We start from the raw sequence: 21,990 nt of genomic DNA on the forward strand, positions 1-21,990 counted from the left end.
TATACTTTGCCAGTCTGTGACTCCAAATAATTCTCTGCAGTACTGCCAAGTTTATGAATATATTTTACAGACACAGATACTGTCAAATGCAGAATTAACTTCCAGTCTTTTGTTTTGTGACAACACGACAATCAATTTTCATATAAAAAGGATGGAAGCAAACACTATGTTACTCATGAAATACACATACTTATAAAATATATACTGAAAGCAATTCTCAACTTTGCAGTCTTTAATGCTTTGATTTTTGAAACCTACCTAGTTTATTAAGGAGTTGAAAGGTCAATAAATAACAAAGCTATATAGTTTTGCTGCAAAAAGACTAGTACAAGATCTTTATTCACATATATAATATTATTATTTATTTATTGACATTTGTTGATCGGGAAAGTTCGACTGCGTCAGAAACCCATTTTCAGTGGAGGCCTGGGGAGAAAAGCTCCAAAACAAACATATCAGAAAATTGAATACATTTATATATATTATAGTATATACATCAATAATACATAGAATATACACATATTACAGCATTGCACAGATGATATTAAATGTTACTAAGCAAAGGAATAATAACAATACTAATAGGTCTGCCTACACGTTTCCTGAACATCCTTATGGTGGAAGCCATATTCTAGAAGGTATGACATGCAACTAACTTACCCAAAATGGAATGAAGTACAGAGAAGTGCTATGGACTTTTTAACAAGGATGGGGGCTAGTGGTGGAATTTCAATGGAACTTGGAAGGTAGAAACCCCTACTGTCAACAAATAGATGTTCTTCATATTAATCGCTGCTGCAGTAGCCTAACCTATATCGGTTGTATCATGCATAAGATATAACAGCTGGGCAGCTTCATGCACTCAAAACATTAGTCAGCTCAAGCTGAGCAGACCAAAAAGACATGTTTTGGACACCAAGCCTTTCTGAGCTTTCCTGCTGCAGAAGAGAGTACTCCTTTGTGGATTTTCGAGCCTCAATGGTCAGCTTGATATGCTCCATTTCTGGGCAGATAAGCTCCTTTTGGGGAAAAAACCTTCCCCATATTTTTAATGTTTACATTTACTTTTCTGTGTGAGAAAGTGCTTTTTAAGCTAAGAATGTGTTTTTATTGACAGTCACTCGAGATTGCTGTATGTTTAAACAGAAGCATACTTTTTGTGTTTGTCATTTTAAATTATGATTTAAACATTTGAAACTTTTTTTTAGAGAAACTGTGTTTACATTATTTTTCTGGGATGGCAAAGTGCATTAGAGTGCTTTTTACTGTTTTTTTTTTGGGAAAACTGACTTTATATTACTTTTGAAGTTTTACCAGCTTATGCTGTTTAGCTTCCCTGGGAAAGAAGCACCATTTTTGGCTTGACCATAGAACAGTCTATCGGTTCCACTGTCACTCCTTCCAGCCACAAAAAGAAAAAGTTAACTGAACAGCCTTTGCCACCACAGCAGGTTAACAATTTGCCTCAAACACAGATGGTGACTCTGCTCTGGCCAAAGTTGGTTCATCAGACCACTCATCTTTTCCCCCGGATTACTCTATTGTTGTCTGTGATGTCCCCACTCTGGGTCAGTAATCAAGGAGCCTCAATCCTCACCACTGACACTGGAGAGGGATCTTCACTTGCAACAAAAATGGATACACTCAGTATTTCCAGATGCAGCTCTCTCCCTTAAAAGCACACATGGCACACACTCAGTCCGGGGTCTGGGTTTCTCTGTCTCCCTCCAAGTCCCCAATCAGACTTCCCACTGGCACAGCTGTAGGAGTGAGTCCTCAACCAAGTGTTCAAGCCAAGTCTTCCAGCAGTCTCTCTGTGAAACCAGTGCTTCATGTCCCTGCTCCAAGTAACCGACTCACACACACTTTGAGATTTGATTTTCATACACATACCTGGGAAAGGCTTGCACAGATTTACTAGCCCTTCCCCTTCAGTCCAGACTATAAGGTAGTTACACTGCCACCAGACACCCCAAAGCCAGATACTTTAAGGCTCTTACAAGGGTACCAAATTATACTGAGTGAAATTAATATTAATACAAATGATAGTGTCTGGCAAATGCAGTAAGGCTTACAGGAGTAGCCATAATGCCACCAAACAGACATAACTCCTCTCAAAGTTTAAAATATTCCCTAAAGGACCAGCCACACTGAAAAGTTTAAATGTATTTAATAATAAACAATAAAAGAACATGAAAATACTAAATAGCTATTAACAGTAAACACCAGAGTTTCAAATCACAGGAAATATTAAAATAACACAGACAGATTCACACCAATACAGAAAAACAATACTTAATGTCACTATATTTTCCTGACTGATCAAAAGAATTGCTATTCCCTTGTCACTTATTAGAGCAAGGCAAGATGTAGTAGGTGAGGGGTCCTTCCTTGTCAGGTTCTAAGAGCATAGTGCCCTAACACTTCAGTCTCACCTAGTATTAAACATTATTTTAAGCGATGGATTACAGAATGGCATCACATACATCTGGTCGTCTGAATTCTGGTTCCCATACTTTACCTCCTTGACTAGAAGTTGTCAGGATTTGGTATAATTGTGTCAATAATACACACACACACACACACACACACACACACACACACACACACACACACACACACACAACCTTGCTAAGATCAGCTGCAGCTCCTAGAAATCAAAACAATTTCAAACCTCCACCCTTCCACAGTAGCAATTAGTTCACCCCAGTGACAATACAGAAGGCTTCTTAATGCTTGTTTTCCCAGACATTTTGCCTTTGGCTGCAATCAGAACTGTAAGATACAACCTTTATGGCCTAAATTAAGTAATTTAATTTCTTACTATTTTTCAAAGTTATGTGGATTGAGATTAACCTCTTCTCTTCCAGTATCTTCTGTTAAAAACATATATATTTAAACAGTTACAATTATATATATATATATATATATATATATATATATATATATATATATTTCTTTTTCTGCCCTGCATGGCACACTGTTGGCACATTTTTAACACAAGCAGCTTTACAAATACATTTTTCAACACAAGCATCTGTACAAATCAGTTTGATATACAAATGACATATAATTCTTTACAAAATTCCAGCTAGCTGTGCTGGCATATGTTACACATCCACTACCCTACTTCTCGAAGTACAAGCAAAAACTAAAGGTCTGTGGCTGACAAAGTTTGCTGATGAAAACTGGGAGCAGGCATAGAATCTCCAAATGATGTCAACATCCTACAAGAGGATCTTATACAAACAAATGATTGCTGCCAAAGTCATGGCCTTAAACTCAATGCAAAAAATGTACTATCGTTGCTTTTAGTAAAAGCAATGTTCCTGCTAACTACCACATCAATAGCAACACCTAAAGTACGCACTCAGTGGTGACAGATCTGGGCACACAGGTTGACAGCAACCTTACCTTTGACCACCATGTCTCCACAGTGGTAAGAAGGGCATTCTATATTGCTCATCTCATAAGTAAGGGCATTGCCTCTAGAAAAAAAGTAGTTATGAACTCCCTGTACTCTTCCCTCATCAGGCCAATAATCGAGTATAACGCCCCTTTTGGCATGTACAATTGGAGAAACCACAAAGGTTCGTCACAAGGAAAATTCAAGGTCTTCAGCATCTGTCCTATGGGATCATCTGAAATTACTGTCTCTTTATTCTGTTTCATGTAGACTACTCAGAGGTGATCTCTGCCTTGCATACAAGGCAATCTCTGACCCTGCTTTATTGGAAATGCTGCATATCCGTAAGTCAAACAGTACATGGGTTACTCGCTCAAAAGACCTTAACCTGGTATATGACATTAATAAAACCTGATGGAGGGACAGATTTGTCTCTCAGAGGTTACCAGACCTTTGAAACAGACTCCCACTTCATGTCAGAGCACCTCTTTGGCCCTCTTCAAATGCAATCTGGACGATTGGATGGGTGACTGTAAATACATCCCGGGGGTTCCACCTATGTCCCTTTTCGACTGGGACAATAGGTGCTGATTGTGGAAATAACAGTAAGAACTTGGCTAGGCTTGTAAGAGCCCCTAGGGTCATTAGCCTAGTAACTTCCTATGATCCTGACATAGCTAGCAATACCTTAGATCATCACATGTCCATACAGTCACTATGGACTAGGGGTTAGCCACATCCTCTGTGGCTGTTGGGGTCTTCTTAGTGAGCATGGCAGAGTCACTTCATCAGTGCTGGGACTGGGAGAAGGGGCTGGGAAGGTGCCCCTGCTTAACCAGAATGTTGTACCCATCCCTGGGAAGCTGTTGCTGCCATTAAAAATCCTGTTAGCCTTAATTTTTCTGTCAAAACAAAAAGAAAATTAAACATATATCTTCTACTGCTCCACTTTCATTGGGCAGAAGTATTTTATTATGTCTGGCTCAGGGTCTTGTACAGTCTATTGATCCTTCTTATCAGGTAGTTTCTGGCAACAGGAAAAAGGTATTCTCGTTTTCTTGAATAGATTCAAGAAATTGAATCTGGAGAGAATGTGATGGGACAGATGCAGGTTCTTCTCCTCAGAATTCTGATTCAGACTCAAAGAAAAGCACATTATAATGAATGTAAATACATACTCACAAAAAGGAAGATAAAATATATCTGTTGTTTCTGAAAGTTCTACAGACTTAAATTATTAAGGGCAACATGCATCTTGGTTTGCTGCATTTCACAAAGGAGGCCTTTCTACAGACCTCTCTAACTATCATTCAGTAGCAATCCTATCCCCACTTTCTAAAATCCTTGAAAGAATTGTTCACAAACAAATCACAGACTACCTGCATACTAACAAACTACTAACTAATACCCAGCATGACTTTCGAGCATATCACAGTACACCTAGCGCTTTAATGTCATTCTCTAACACTGTAAACCTTCATAGAAATAATGGTAATTATGTATCCTCCATCTTTCTAGATCTCTCAAAAGCCTTTGATATGGTATCACACAGCAAACTCCTAAAATGTCCTCTCTGACCTCAACTTGTCCCATTCTACCCTTGCCTGGTTCCAGGGCTACCTAAACAGGTGTCAGCAAGCTGTACAGTGGCAACAAACACGCTCACCCCTCCTAACCGTAACATTAGGGGCCCCACAAGGATCAATCTTAGGCCCATTACTCTTCTCCATCTTCACTAATAATCTACATACCTCAACCCCACAAACATCCCTACATCCAGTACGCAGATGACTCAGTCATCTGTGCTGCTACTACCTTCAAATAACTTGAAAATAATAACACAACAATCCTTCCAAGCAGTCGAAACATGGCTAACCAATTCACAGTTACTTTTAAACCCCCCAAAAAACAAACCTATGTTATTCCAGCCAACCAAATCAAATGCAGCTCTGTGCTCTTTTAACATAACCTCATTAGACAGTGCAACCATTTCACCCTCACCTCATACCAAACTGCTAGGAGTTGGAATTGACAGCAATATGAGATTTAATGCCCACATATCCCAAACAATAAAAAAATACACAAAAAACTTGGAACATTATAGAGGAATAAGCAATACTTTATAAATGACACTAAAGCGAAAATTGTCCAAACACACTTATTATCTACACTGCTATATGCAGCTCCCATACTCACTAACCTGAGAAAATCTGAAATAGTGAAGCTGGAAACTTGCTACAATAAAATTGCTAGAAACGTCACCAATTCCTCATTGAGAGCTCACCATTTTATCTCCCTTAAAAAGCGCTGTTGGCTAGAACTCCCACATCTCTTGCTCTACAACCAACTAAACATGGCCTATAAGATATTCTACCAAAGAGAAAAAAACACCCTCACTCCAAAATATACTAGTCCCTTATTCCAGTCCCAGAACTTTACACTCCACCAACAAACCACTTATTAAAATCAATACAGCCAAAAACTTAGCAGGAGAATCCCTATTTGCTAACTATGTAGGCAAAGTGTGGAACTCACTACCTTGTGAAATAACATCTATCCCAACCCTCTCTCAATTTAAATCAAAGTTAAAAACTCACTTTCAAAACAAATGGCTATGTCCTTGTAAAACCCCAAACTAATTAACTTCCCTCTTAAGGTGGCTAATGACTAGTCCTATAGTTTTTCACAATCAGGTCTAATTTAGATCTCTCACTGCTAACAGTCCTTAAAGTCCCTAATATTAATCTTCTTGAAATACTGTAAACTGAAAAAGTACAGTTTTGTACCTACCATAAATGTAGATGTTCGAAGATCCACATTGCTGCAGTCCTTACACTTGGGGGTAGTCCGCTGTCCTCGGTCGGCCCGAATATCAAAGTATAAGGCTGACGTCGGTCAAGGCGCATTTGACTGACATCAGGACGTCAGGGTACAAATGCGCATGACCGACGTCATATCCTCAGTCTTTTCTTGCCCCAGATGTCAGAAGACCCTAAACATAAAGGTCAAAACCAAAAGACAGCAAACAACCAACCAACCACCCTTGCACTAATCATATGTACAATATATACAATATACACAATATTTACAACCCAACCCACACAACCACCTCTAACTACAGAGGGGAAGGAGGGAGGGTAAATTGGACTGCAGCAATGTGGATCTTCGAACATCTACATTTATGGTAGGTACAAAACTGTACTATGTTCTTCATCTCACATTGCTGCAGTCCTTACACTTGGGTAGAATCCCAAAGCAGAGGTAAGGGAGGATGGCCAAACTACAAGGAAGCAGGAGCTGCCAAAATGCCCTGCAAAACAGCAGTGGCAAAACCAGCCCTGGATTTAGAGTAAAGTGGTAGGTGGTAATGCCTAGAGAAAGTATGCATTGAACTCCAAGTAGCTGCCTCCAAAATATCCTTGGTTGCCACTCCCTCAAAAGGCTGTCAGTGGCAGTAGCCCTAGTGGAATGAGGCCTAATCCCAGCTGGAATCTCCTTGCCATGATGGGAATAACAGAAAGCAATGCAAAACCCAATCCACTTAGAAATAGTTTGTTTTGACACAGGCTTGCCCTGAGAACCCAAAGCAAAAGAAACAAACAACTGCTGAGACTGCCTAAACCCTTTAGTTCTGTCCAAATAATATCGCAACTGCCTGTGTACATCTAAAGTGTGCAAAATCTTTTCCCCTTTATTTTGGGGATTTGCATAAAAAGTAGGCAAATGAATAGTTTGGTTTAAAGCCACACTAGAAACCACTTTAGGCATAAAGGAAGGATTAGTACGTAAAGATACCCTATCCTTATGGAAAATCAAGAAAGGCTCAACCGCCATAAGGGCCTGCAATTCAGAAACCCTTCTTGCAGAGGTAATGGCCAACAAAAAAGCAGTCTTCCATGATAAATATTTCAACTCAGAAGTAGCTACAGGCTCAAAAGGTTGTAGAGTGAGTTTCTCCAACACAAAATTGAGATCCCAAGCAGGAGTAGGAGCTCTTCGTGGGGGTCTTATATTCTTTGCCCCTCTAAGAAATTGCTTGAACAAAGGATGAGAAAACAATGGTGGGTCACAATCATAGTGAGCGAAATTGCTGCAGCATGAACCTTAATAGAAGAGAAAGACAAACCTTTGTCTAGTAACTCAGTAAGATATTGAAGAGCCGCACTCAAATTAGGCTCAGAAACATCAAAATCTTTTGCTGCACTCCAAAATAAAAATCTCTTCCATTTATCTGCGTACACTTTCCTTGTACTAGGCCTTCTAGCTTCCAAAATAACATTCAAAACTTGCTGAGGAAGTGGAGGCCCACTATGGTTCAAAACAGAATATGCCAGGCTGTTAGGTGCAGAGAGTGAAGCTTGACATTGAGCAAATGGCTGTCCTCCTGTGACAACAGGTGTGGAATCGAAGGCAAAGGCCATGGAGGCTTCCGTACTAGACTTCTCAGTAATGGGTACCAGTGCTGTCGAGGCCAATCTGGAGCTATTAAAATCATCCTTGGCTTGTCCTGTCTGACCTTTAGAAGTACCTTTGGGAGGAGAGGCAGAGGTGGAAAGGCATACACATGAAGATTGCTCCAATTGAAAGAAAGAGCATCCACTCTCCAAGCTGTGGGATGAAACCTTTTGTGCAAAACTTTGGCAGCTGATGGTTTAGTGGAGAAGCGAACAGATCTATGTCTGGAGTTCCCCATGACACTGTCAATTTCTGAAATACATGAGGATCCAATTTCCACTCGTGGGGATCCATAATTCGTCTGCTCAACACATCTGCTAAGGAGTTCTGTGCTCCTGGCAGAAACCTTGCCTGAAGATTGAGCTGTAAACTGAGAGCAGTCTCCCACAAAATCATTGCTTGCCTGCATAGAGGATAAGAATGCGTTCCCCTTGCTTGTTGATGTACCACATGACAGTTGTGTTGTCTGTTAGAATCAACACCTGCCCTGGAAGAAGTAAATCCTTGAAAGCTATTAATGCAAACTGGACTGCTAACATCTCCTTCAGGTTGATATGTAGATGTTGTAGTCTGGCAGGCCACTTGTCTTGTATCCACTTTCCATTTAGATGAGCTCCCCAAGCTTTGTCTGAGGCATCTGTCGTTAAAATCTGACTCGCCTCTGGCCGGGTCACAGAGAGTCCCTTCTTTAGGTGACATTCCTGAGCCCACCACAAAAATTCCTTTTGAATGCAAGGTATTATTTGAATGACAGTGTCCAGATCCTGGCAGTGCTGTGTCCATACATTTTTGAGATACCATTGCAGCTTCCTCATATGCAGTTTGGCATTGGGAAGCACCAGAATACAAGATGCCATGAACCCTAAGGCTTGAAGGACTGTCCTTGCAGTCAGCCCGGACTGATGAGATAGTTGATGGAAATAAAGGGATATACTCTTTTGTTTGTCCGGGGTTAAAAAGGCCATCTGGGATGCTGTATTCAGTCTCACACCCAGAAAGCACATGTCCTGAGAGGGTACTAGACTGGACTTTATTTCGTTCACAGAATACCCTAGGCATCTTAGCACTGCTATCACATATTCCAAATGATGAAGAAGCTCTTCCCTTCCTTGAGCCAGAATCAGGCAGTCGTCCAAATAAGGATAGATCTGTATTCCTTTTAGCCTGAAGAAAGCTATCACTGGAGCCAGAACTTTCGTGAACACTCTGGGCGCAGTAGATAAGCCAAAGGGCAATGCAGAGAACTGATAGTGAGAAGTCCCAGCTCGAAAACGCAGATACTTCCTGCAACTTAGTCTGATAGGAACATGAAGGTAAGCCTCCTTGAGATCCAAAGTTACCATCCAATGATCCTTGCCCAGCAGAGGTAAAAGCTGCTGTAACGTCAACATTTTGAACTTGGGAATGTCCAGATAAGTGTTGAGGGTAGATAAATCCAAAATTGGTCTCCACGTGTTCCCCTTCTTTGGTACTAGGAACAGGCGAGAATAAAATCCTAGGCCCATTTCTGGCATAGGGACCGGCTGTATGGCCCCTATTTGGAGTAACAGAGAAACTTGCTTGTGAGCCTCTATTCTTTGTTGAGGAGGAACGTCTGGCATGCCTTTGAAAGGAGGCAAGGTATGGAAATAAAACCTGTAACCGTGGTGTATGATATCCAATACCCATCTGTCTTGGGTAATTAAACTCCAATTTTCTTTGAATAAGTGCCAACCTTCCTCCCAAAGGTGCTGCCAGACGAGAAGGCTCTGGCAGCTGAAAAGGTAGGTCATTGGGTCTGTTTACGAAAGGACTGACCCCTGCCCTCACCCGAAGACTGTGCAGGAGAACTCCCTGTTCTAGGCCTGAAAGAGCCCTGAGCTCTGCCCCTACCACGTCTAGATCTACCCCTAGACTGGGAATCATAAGAAGGATACGTCCACCCCTTAGTAGGCCAATTTCTACTAAACTTTGGAGGCTGGACCTGCAAAAAATCTTTAACAGTCTGCATAGACTTAGCCTTGTCCTCCATCTTCTTTAAAACTGCCTCAACAGGAGGACCAAACAACACGTCAGATTGCAAAGGAGCATCTAAAATCCTTGTTTTAACATGTTCAGATAAATTTTGATCCCTCAGCCAGGCGTGCCTACGAAGAACTGACCCAGTGGCAGCCACCCTAGACGAGGCCTGTACAGCATCAAAACCACATTGCAAAGAATGCTTACCCACCTGTTCAGAAACATGTACTAAATCTTGCAACTCTTTACAATCAATACCTTCTGCCAGAGCATCAACCTTAGACTTCAATTGTGAAAGGAGATAGTTTTGGTATTTCAACATATGAAACTGGCAATTCAAAGCCCTCATAGCAAGAGTGGAAGAAGTATAAACTTTCTTTCCCCATCTATCCAAGGCCCTGGCCTCTTTGTCTGCAGGAACCGGATTCTTAACAACAGAAGCCTTAACACCTTTAGGCCCCTGGCTAACAGTTTCTGGGTCTGCCCTAGGACTCTTAAAAGATACTTATGAGCTTCAGGCACCCTGTAATACCTATCCGGTTTAACAGGAGCAGGAGGCAAAGAATCAGGATTAAGAGAAGCCTCTGTAAAACATCTTCCACTACATCCAAAACAGGAGGTATAGCCAAAGGCCTATGCTGGGGTAAAAACAAAAATTCCCTAAGCCTTTTCCTGGAATCAGAGAAGTCCTGACCTTCCCACTTAAAATGCTCCCTCATGGAATGAAGAGTTTCTGAAAAAGAAAAATCCTCAGGAGGAGAAGCAGAAGGAGTAGAATCATCCACATCAGAATCAGAATAAGGAGAGTACTCCTGCAAGTCTTCAGCCGAAGACTCTGAAACATCTGAAGCCTGCTCAAAACTCCCTAGCTCAGGCTCCACCCTAGGCCTCTTATCAGGAGGGGGCATAGAACCCCTAATCAAAGTAATCAAATATTCTGCCATTTTAAGCATATGCTTCTTGGGCACAGTTCCTGAAGAGCCAGGGGTAACACCAACTGAAGCTAAACCTGGCCTGCCCCTGGGAGAAGGCTTGGAAACAGAAGGAGAGGGCCTAACCACCCTAGGCAGGGAGGGGAGAATAGTAACCTGAGAAGCCCCATCAGCCTGGCCTGCCTCCTGAGAGGCCACATCCTGCAATAACAAAGTCTCTCCCTGGGATCCCAAAGAAACCTCCGGTGGAACCACCGGCTCCACCGACACCTCTAAAGAACCAGCGTCCGGTACTGACGGTTCCTCTAGCCTAGGTTTAACTGCTTTGTCCTTGCGCTTCTTCGAAGAAGCGGGCGTCGGAGCATCCGACGGCATTTTATAATTGCACCGCTTCCCGAAGACTAACCTGGCACAATCTAATCTTCTCTTAATAGTGCGCTTATTGAATCTAGCACAAGAGCGACACCCAACAACGTCGTGCTCAGGCCCTAAGCAAGGAATACACAAAGTATGGTAGTCTCTATGCGGTATCTGTTTCCCACAAGAAATACAATTATTCACTTTTTCTGACATCCGGTAAACCACTGAGGCAAGAAAAAACTAAAATATTCCCCAACGGGGTACTTAGCCAACTTTGACTCGGTCTGAAACTCTGAAATCGAACAATTTCAGAACGCCAACCGGCACTTGCAACGCTGCTTCTGCATCGGACCATGCGGCAAAAAAGACTGAGGATATGACGTCGGTCATGCGCATTTGTACCCTGACGTCCTGATGTCAGTCAAATGCGCCTTGACCGACGTCAGCCTTATACTTTGATATTCGGGCCGACCGAGGACAGCGGACTACCCCCAAGTGTAAGGACTGCAGCAATGTGAGATGAAGAACATCTACATAATCAAAGTGTAACTCTACTCCCCTAACTAATCTCTCCTACAAACAAAAACTGTGACTATCTTCTTTGTCTTCCCACTTTTATGCTAATTCCTTACTGTGTAATTACTTACCTATTTACTATGTGTAAATAATACATCATACACACCTGTTATGTAAGTAGTGCCACTTTTCTTGTACAATTTTTTTTTCTTTTTTCCCAGCATAAATGCCACTCTGTTTAATTTTTTTGTATAAATGTTATATATATTACGGTCTTATTCATGTGGAGCTTTTCTCCCTGTGCCTACTCTGAAAATGGACATGTGTCCAGTCAGACTATCCTGGTAAACAAATGTAAAATAAATAAATATAAAATAAAATATTACTTTTGCAATAGATGGCCTATGCTAATTACTACAAAGTGTAGTTGATTAGTTGTATCCTTTAATATTACTTTGTTACCTTATTTGTTTTTTAGCATGGATTAATGTTGCTGATGACGTCCATTTAATTGCATCTTTATATACCTGTATTATTTCTGACTTCAGCGGTGGTGCAGCGGTAGCGTTGTTGCCTCACAGCAAGAGGTTCTCCCGTTCAGTTTTCGGCTGGAGTGCCTTCTGTGTGGAGTCTGCATGTCCTCCCCGCGGCTGGGTGGATGTTTGAAAGACATGTGTAAATGGGCGTGCCTTCGTTGAAGTTTGAACGTCGAGCTGGCACCTTGGCGTTTGTGAAAATCTACTGCCAATCATTAGCGGACCTGAGTTCCGATCTGGCAACCCCTAACCGGGAAAAGCTGAAAGACAACAACATATACCTGTATTATTTCTGTAGGTATTAGTAACTTTTATTTAATTGAAAAAAGAAAAATAGTGGTTCCTCCTTGGGATCTTAATTTTCTTTTAGGGAAGCAACACTTGCTCCATTTGAACCACTTTATATGTTTGACCTGAGGTTCTTAGCATGGAAAACAGCTTTACTAGTTGTTCTGACCTCTGTAAGAAGAGTATATACAATGCAAATTCTTATGGTAGGTCAACCTTATCTCATTTTCCACAGGGACGTGGTTTCTTTGAAAATGAATCCTTCTTTTATGCCTAAAGTGGTATTATAGTTTTGTTTAAGCCAAGCTAACCATCTTCCTCTATACTTCTCTGAACCCAAAAATGAGGGAGTACAATTCAGGCACTGTCCTGACAGAACTAAATCTTTCAGAACTTATGATCACTTGTTTATTTCTTGTGAAGATAAGGAGGAAGAACAACTTATCTCAAAGCAGACTATTTCCAAATAGCTGCCTTGGGCTTTTGCCTTTAGTTATTCCCACAACAACAAAACTATTCTAGGCAAGGTCAAGGCACATTCTACTAGGGCTTTGTCTTCATCTATGGCTTTTTGGAAAGGGTTGGACTATAGAAGTATTCTAGAAATAGCAACTTGTACAAGTTGGATTCATTCTTCACGTCTAGGTCAAGCTTTGCTAGGACCATACTTCCAGGGGCTCCTGGACCCTTATCCTTCCACCTCCCAGTTGTTCTAAGCTAGGGTAATCTACTCATATAGCTAAGGCTACTGCAGGAGTGATCAATATGAAGAACATAGTACAGTTATGTAAGTAAACTTACCATAACTGTAGATGTTCGAATGATCAGGGCTACAGTAGCTGCTCCCTCCCCGCCATTCCCCTTTGTTTTTTGGTGTGTTTTTATACTAATGTGTGGACATTTGTTTTTCGTTGTTCCTAGCAATATTCACTCAGGGCTCAGCCTCCCTTTCTTAGTTGGCATGAAAACTCTGAAGGGTTTGGCACCAAAACCTGTCTTTTTAGTCAGCTCAGTTCATGCTAATGGTTTGGGTAGAAGTTTGCATAGTATAATCCATACAGCTCAGGTTACTGCAACAGTGATCACTGGAACATTGCATTTTACATTTACATTTTTTAACCGGGAAAGTCCGACTTGGAACAAAGCCAATTTTCATTGGCGGCCCGGGGGAAAAGGCTCCATATGCATGTCCTTGTAACGTGGGAGGAAACCGGAGCACCCGGAGGAAACCCACATGAATGCAGGGAGGACATGCAGACTCCACACAGAAGGCACCTCAGCTGAGAATCGAACCGGAGAACCTCTTGCTGTGAGGCGACAATGCTACCGCTGCACCACTGCGGCGTCCATCCAACATCTACTAGTATTTCAAGTTTACTTATATAACTGTCCTTTTTTCACTGTGAGCTGCAAGTAGGGAAATGCTACCAGCAATGATAAAGAGAATGACTTGACAATGGCTGGTAAACACCAGTGAGCATGATGGCTCAGTAAGTAATGATTCTGTCTCACAGCTACAAGGTCAGTGGGTGGTAATTCTTGACATTCAATCACTGTGGGAAGTTTCTATGAACTTCCCATATATCAACAAGCTTTCTTCAGGTACACTGGTTGCCTTTCACATCCTAAAAAAACATGTTGGTTGACAGTCTGCAACCTGCCCATATATAATGCATTTGCCCTTGTGACCCTGGCTGTAGCTGAAAGGGATCAAGAAAAATGAGTTCAATTAAATCATTAACAATTATATAAATTCAATTAAAACACATCAGGGATTATGGCTTTACTAATAGCTGTTACACATATAAAAATGTGAGGGAAGTAAAGTATGAGATGTACCATAAAATGACTAAGTAATAGTATCCCGAGCATTCTCTAATTTTCTCTGAAATGTGTTTTAAAGTTTTCAGAAAAACATTTTCAAAATGTAAATTCATATATGAAACAGAATAACAACTATTTTAGCAACAATAATCTTGTTTCTGCTAATTTCACATGCAATACTGCAGTTTCAGACTGCTTACCAATATTGCAGCCATTTACAGCTCTAACAAATAAAAAGAAATCAAAAGCTTTGACAAGTAAAAACACCACCAAAACACTCAGACAGGCAGCTAAAAGGATCCAAATGGAAAAACAAATGTATATATATAAAAACAAAACAAGGATCCAAAAATCTCGTAGCACACTTTACTGAGTAAAAACAACAAAACGCCAAGCCTTCAAGCTCAAGGGGCTCTTTCTCAATGCTTACATATTCAATATACATTCACAGTTTAAATACTCGATAAAATAGCCTACCAGCCTATCACTCAATTAATAATATAATTATATAATTAACAATTAAAACATCACTATAACATAAAATACAGCTCACTATAAGAGGTACAAAAGCATATTCTACACTATATATATATATATATATATATATATATATATATATATATATATACCTTCTATCTTTTAATATAGGTTTTATGGTACACATTGCATTAATTCCAGAGGGTACATCAGCCCTGAAATAATTAATCCATCTGTACTCTGCCAGTTCTGTTTTATTTACTATATCTCCACCTCTATCTTGCACACTAATAATCTGCAAAACTCTAAATTTAAAGGTATGTTTTTCTCCTAGTTGCTGGATATGTTTAAAGTATTAGTGTCCAGTTTCCTGTGTATTTCAAACAAATAAGATAATATCCTATCGTTAGGCTTTCGATTAGTCTTCCCTGTATAGAAACTTGACACTTCACATAATTTGCTAGATATATCACATTTTAAGAATTGCATGTAGTTGTCACAAGGATCAGCTAAAATAGTGAGTAGTCATATGCCCGTTATATTGTACTTTGAGAAGCTCTCAATAAATAAGTTAACATGTAGGAAGAATCACAAACGGAACCCACATATTCAGCATCTTACAGACAAGGGTGACATGATCAGAAAAGAAATGTGAATGTAGGTCAGAAGGCCAAATCCTGCAGCAAAGCTATACCTGAAGAGTCCTAATCAGGAGGTCTAGCTACAGTGATTGGTGAAAGTCATCTCTAGTCCAAGGGGGCATATTGTAAATGGACACATTTCTGGAAACAAGAAGCAGCAAACCCTCTGGTGGAGTGAGTCTAACAATGTTTAATAACAGCCATTCAAATGACTGATTACGAATGTCAAATCAACTGGAAATCCATGTGGACAGGGTTTGCACAAGTGCAATATCCTTTGTATATAAAGGAAAGGAGATGATCTACTGCAGAAGCTTCCTACATACCACAATACTGGGGATTCAATTTCTGAGGTTTTAACCCCGAAAAATAAAATACAGAAAATGAAATTAATAGCAGAAAGACAGCTCAATACATTCTGTCAGAGAAAAGGAGAGTTAGTCTTGACAGACAACTGGTCCTTGGGGAACAGAAAGCAGTGTTCCTGATAAAAGTTTTCCACAAGACAAACTTCTATCCTGCCAAACCAGCACATGTGAAAGGTGGATGGCTGATCATGGCAAATAAGAATTTCATGTCTCAGGGAGAAGAATGTTTTTTCATATGTGGAGAGAAGTGGATAACTTCCAAAAAGAATTTTACTTTGTTTCACCTTTTTCCGATCCCTCCTTCTGCTGCTGATCTTCAGTCCCCTACCCAACTGACTCTTAGAGCTAGGAAAGTATGTGATTTATTGTGGCAGAAGACTTTTTCATTAATGTTTAGGGGATTATATCCCAGAATAAGAAGAACTGTCCCTAGCATAGTGTCGAGTGTCAAATGATGCCTCTTGTGCTTCATATCCAAACTAGTGCTAAAACTAAACAGCATGCAATCAGTCCTTAAACTACCTTCCATTCTTCACTACAGAGTTGCTGCCTGCAGCAACCCCCCACCCCCCCGAGGAATGAAATGTGTCATCTGCTACTCAGTCTTCACTCCCCTGCTGACCTTGTAGCACCAGAGTTATCAGCCAGCCTTCGGTCACTGAAGGCACAGTCAGACACTCAGTCCCAAAGTTTTTAACTTCTAAAGATTGCATGGTTAAAAGTAAAAAATATAATGCAAAATAAACAAATCATATCAAAACCATTTAAAATCACTAGAGTAAAAATATGCAACTTAAAAATCAAAAATTAATTTTGGGACTCATAGCTACATGTCTAAACAGGCAGTATTTAAATAACTTCAAAAAGGAGGCCTCTGAGTCATACATTCATGAAGTTCATAGGTGCTTACTAGGTTTTTGATATGAGAGGATCTTAAAAAAGCTTAGCCTTATATCCCCGTGGTAGCTTTTAGCTCCTATATTCTGCATACAGCTAACCCAGAGACAGGCCGAACAAGGCTATGTTGGAATGTTTACATGTTGCCCCATAACCATGAGGGATAGGGTTGCCAAACCTGGGATGAATTTGCAGTTACCTATCCATTCATTCAAATTACATTTGAATAGAATAAGAGAAGTACTTTGCTTAGTCTGGAAAGGAAGATGGTTCCATTGAAGTGGTATTCTCTGATATAAACTTCTCTCTCTCCAACATTTTCTATTTATTTTGCAGAAAAGATCAAGGTCCCTTCAGTGGGTGTTTAAGATATCGCTGGACTTGCAAATGTGTAAAAGGTCTCACAGAATAGGGTCTGTTGATGCTCTTATTCACAAGGCAGAGCTCACCTCTTTGTAGCCTGCATGATACTGTGAAGAGGGGCAAGGCTTTGAGGTGGTCTGCATAGTTTTTACAGTTTAGGCCCTTGATTTATTTAGCATGAAAGTATTGTGGTTGTTCCACTTGTGACAAGTGTTTGCACAAGTACATACCAAAAGGGGTCTTCTACTTAATGTCTGGCTTAATAAATGCTCAGTGTACACGAACAATTACATCACAGGATCTGGACACAATACCTTCAGATATAAGCTACGCAATGAAAAAGAACTTCCATTCAATAGTGGATATGTGGTGATCAAAGGACAGTTTGTTGTCTATATAGGTTCCTATATCTCTAACTACAGGATCAATTTTCAGTGATGTGTTTTCAATGTGATAGTTGAAAGGGAAGTCATGCTTGCCAAAGGAAACAGTTAAACATTTCTTGGCATTTAGTTTTAGTCTAAGGTTTTGATGCTAGTTATTTGTTTAGGATAGGCCCTCTTGGAGGATCTTGGTATCCTCTAGGGTGTTTATAATGGCACAAAGTTTGCACTGTGGGGATAAATAAAAAGCCTGCACTGGAAAGATGATGGCATGCACCAACACTGTCTTTGTTTTTAAGTGACAATTAATTAAATTCAGCTACTGCTCATACAAATGAAAACAGAATACATTAAGTCCTCCATTCTGGTAAAACTGGGCATCTGGGCCTGGGAATGAAAAGGTATGGCTGGACACTACAATGCGCTGATGGCAAAGTCCACAAACTTGCATGACCTGCCTCAATGGCAGCATGTGCAATGTGAATAACAGTAAAGGCAAACTGGAACCCAGTGGAACCCCACACTCCAAGGGACAACTCCCTAAAAATTAACCACAGAAGTAATCCACTGGGAATGGCATGAGAATTAAGAAGAAAACCATTCAAGTGCACCTACTATGGCAAGTGTGAAGATGGTCTATCAAGATTCCATGATCCACTGTGTCAAACATCAACAAGAGATCAAATGGACCAAGCTGACACACAATCTTTGATCCCACCCTATGAGAAAGTCACACACAAACCACCCTTACAAGAGTAACTTTAGTAATGTTTTTTTTTTTTTTTTTTTTTTTTTTGAAAACCAGACTGAAAGGGAAAACATGTTAAGGAAAGTACAACAGCTGCTTGCAAATGGAAAGTTAAAGGCAGGCTAGAAACCCAGCTGTTTACAAAAACTGTAATAAGGGCTTCTAATGGCTGGGGTTCTTATGGCCTCTCCCAACTTTACAGAAACATGTACTGACTGGAAAATACATCAGTCTGTTCAGGCAGAGTGTCACTAGCATGTCAGGATCAAAGCCCAATCTACAGTCAAGAAGAAATGACAAGATGTCATCTACCATGCTGCTCAAGTAAACATATCATAAAGAAAGATACACTGTGTCCCCACAGTTTCATGTCTGTAGTGAATAACAGTAACATGGTATCTATAACCTGTATTTATGTCTTTCCATGAGCCAACATGTCATGACCAATATGAGAATGAGTACTGATGTCACTCCAACATGGCTACCAGCCTGATGGATTGACAGGATGCAGTTGTATGCAGAGAAATTAAACACTATGTACACAGTAAAAGTTATTTGTGTAATACTCTGCAGACATTAATTTTCTTAACCAAAAAGGAAATGCTCACAGGCATATGAAAAATATTCTTCCCTCCATGTGTGTGTGTGTGTGTGTGTGTGTGTGTGTGTGTGTGTGTGTGTGTCTATCTATGTTAGGGAGGTGGGAGTTTATTAATGCCTGAGAATACATCATCTACTACTGTTTTCCTAATATACACTATCCCAATGCAATATTTCACTATGAGGTGAGGTGCCTCATGTGTTGCCTGCATTTTATCCATTTGCTTTTGTAACTCCAGATTAATCCAATAATCCAATATTCTAAACACATGCTGGCTAGTCGAATTATGCTGCTAAAATTACCCAAGGTATAGATGTGTGAGTGAAGGTGTCCTGGAATTGGGTTCAAGCCCCTGCAAATAAAGAACTAATAGCCCTAGAAATATGGACTTGACAGAATGCACAAAGAAAATATATGGAATTCAAATAAAAAAAAAAAGAAATGAAGATGGGGCTTTAAAAATAAGCACGACTACTTACAAATATGAAAGAAAAACATTAAAGTACAGAAAGAATTATTTCATCAACAACTGCTCTAAAATAAATACACAAAAAAGCACAAACACAGAAACCAAAACCACCATTAAAAATAGAGGGTTCATTTTATAAGCAGAATCAGATAATATTACATGTGGTTTATGGTCTGATAAGAGCATGTTCCAAAGACAAAAGCAATCAGCACAGCAGCCTCGAGTCTTGTACCTAATGTGTGCTTATGTTTGCATGTGTCCTGTAGGAATATTACAGTTTTGCCTGCTGTTTGTAGACACTTAGCTTATCATAAATGTCTAATTGTGTGCTTATTCTGCTGATTTTTCAGTACATGGCATGGCTTGTTGCGGATGATGTAATCTAGTCACCCGGCTCATGCAACTTTTTCACTGAGTGTTACCATGCAGGCAGTTTATGCTCTCTCTCTCTCTGTGTGCATACATAAATCTAAATCTACATCTACACACATATATACACAGACTGTACAAGGAGCCACAACTTTACGTGGATGTGTGTTTTCACTTATGGTAGTAAAGCCGGTACAAAGATCAAAAAGCAGCTGTTGGAAAATGTCTTTTTTAGAAAGAGACTGAGGCACAATGGGGATCAGGGAATATGCCCTTTCCTCACTGTAGTGCGATTTTAGAGCTGATATATACATTTAGCAAGGAGGTATGGGAGATGCAGGGGAGCTTGCTCCCCTGCAAAAATAGTTTTACATGTTTTTTTGATCATTTGTAGATCAATTTTTTTTGTGTTTTGCTGAGTAGTTTTTGATCATTTGTAGATTGATGATTTGCTGTTTCACCAAGAAGTTATAATTTAATATATATAAATACACACACACGAGCGTGTGTGTGTGTATATGTGCATATATGAGATAATTTGTTGGCTGAAATATCAACCAACTCACGCACATCAACCTGTTTCACTGATTCATAATTTATGAAATTGCCAAAATGGGCTTTACCATGGTTCCTGCAGGAAGGCAAATCCTGTTCTCTTACTTTCTTATGGTTGACAGATTGGGACTAAGCAACTTTTACTGACAAGTCATAAGCTGAACAACACCATATCATGAGTAAGGTTGTGTGTGTGTGTGTGGGGGGGGGGGGAGTAAAGGAGCTGTAAGGGCCAGATGGGGGGATAATGGGAGAAAGAAGCCAACATCTGCTTGAGCATCCTTGGGGTGGGATGTGGGGAATGTGGTCACTGTATCACTGTACTGGCAAATGTTCAGGCATATTACCACAGCAAGGAGCCTGACATGCACACACTGCAAGCAATGCACCACATGGCCAGGAGACTTGGCATATGGATGCATGTGCCTCCTTGCAGGAGCAGTAGTGTAGCACAATCTGGTGGGGGGCTGGTAGCACTTGGTGCATAAACAAACTACCCACCTTACCAATGGATGATGGAACTGACTTTTACTTCCTGGAGGCAAATGGCCTAGCAGGGACTTACACCTTGGAGGTACTCAAGGTTGAGGCTTGAACAACATTAAGGCAGGTGAGGACTAATTTTTTTTTAAGCTATTATTTGGGGCTGCTCACTTTTAATCTGTTTGCATGAATTATTTGTATCAGTTAAAGGGGTCTGCTTTCCAAATTGGGGTTTAGAACATACAGCCCTCTTCGTTTTCCAAAACGGCACACAAATATTTAAAAAAAGTAGCATATTTAGTATAGACTTTTGACAAAAGTATTTTTTCAGTGAAGTGAAGCACTATATAAGTGTGTGTATACAGACAGATAGGGGATGCAGGGTGGACCCCATATCAGAGGATGTAAAAGGGAACAGCTGCCCTACAGAAATGACTGCTTTTTAATGTGGAAAACATATTATTTTGTAAATGTGATATATTCATATTAATGTTACAGTGAAAGTTAGATGATTCAGTAATTATGTTCTACATCCCAACAAAAAGAAATGTGATGTTTTATTATAACTTCATGTCCTGGAACAGAGAAGCATCCTACTGAGATTTATTTTTTCTGCCTTGCTCCATACATGAATATTGGGATTGGCACTGGTTTCTCTGCAGCACTGAAATGAAAGAAGTGTAGATTGCAAAATTAATGAATGGAATTCCAGCTAAAACAAAGCACAGTAAACTATTATGCAGGCCAAGAAAAAGAAAACCCAATACAAATGCACAAACCATATATACATGTTCACTAGAAGAAACAATGCAGACTGAAAAACAAATGGACTCCCTTGCCAAACTGATCCATTAGAATTTCCACCCAGAGGTATCAACAGTGTTAAATGGTATAGAGTGTGAAAGCTATAAAATGGAAGAGGAGGAGAAACAAAATGAATGTCAAAACAGCAAAACTATTCAGTTCATGATGGGCCTCACACTTGATATGCTTGCCAAAAAGACACGTCAATCCATACAGGAAATGAATATTCCTTCATATCCACAGAAAGACTTTTTAAAAACGTGAACATAAAAAACAATAATGGTTAATATAAACACTAAATTATTCCCTTTTTGAACTAATAAATGCCAAAACCACACTGCTAGGGCAAATGTTAATACTGACGAACAACCAATCATGCAACAAAGCAGCATGTCCAAACTGTTAGCAGCTATGTCAAAGTGCAGCTCTACATCTGGTTACCATACAGTGCGATGGCAGAATCCTGTACAATGCCAGATCAAACTCTATTTGCCTACTGTGGGACTTGACCATGGCA

At 40.1% G+C, this 21,990-nt stretch overlaps 1 protein-coding gene across 1 annotated transcript in view; it reads right to left on the reverse strand.

Annotated features, from left to right (window-relative positions):
- The window catches only part of LRRCC1 (leucine rich repeat and coiled-coil centrosomal protein 1), a 1,845,576-nt gene that overhangs the window by 496,788 nt on the left and 1,326,798 nt on the right, over positions 1-21,990 (reverse strand). The gene's annotated exons all lie outside the window — the stretch shown is intronic.

This window comes from Protopterus annectens, chromosome 3.part0, assembly GCF_019279795.1.
Source record: "Protopterus annectens isolate FY-2018-M chromosome 3.part0, PAN1.0, whole genome shotgun sequence".
Lineage (NCBI taxonomy): Eukaryota > Metazoa > Chordata > Ceratodontiformes > Protopteridae > Protopterus > Protopterus annectens.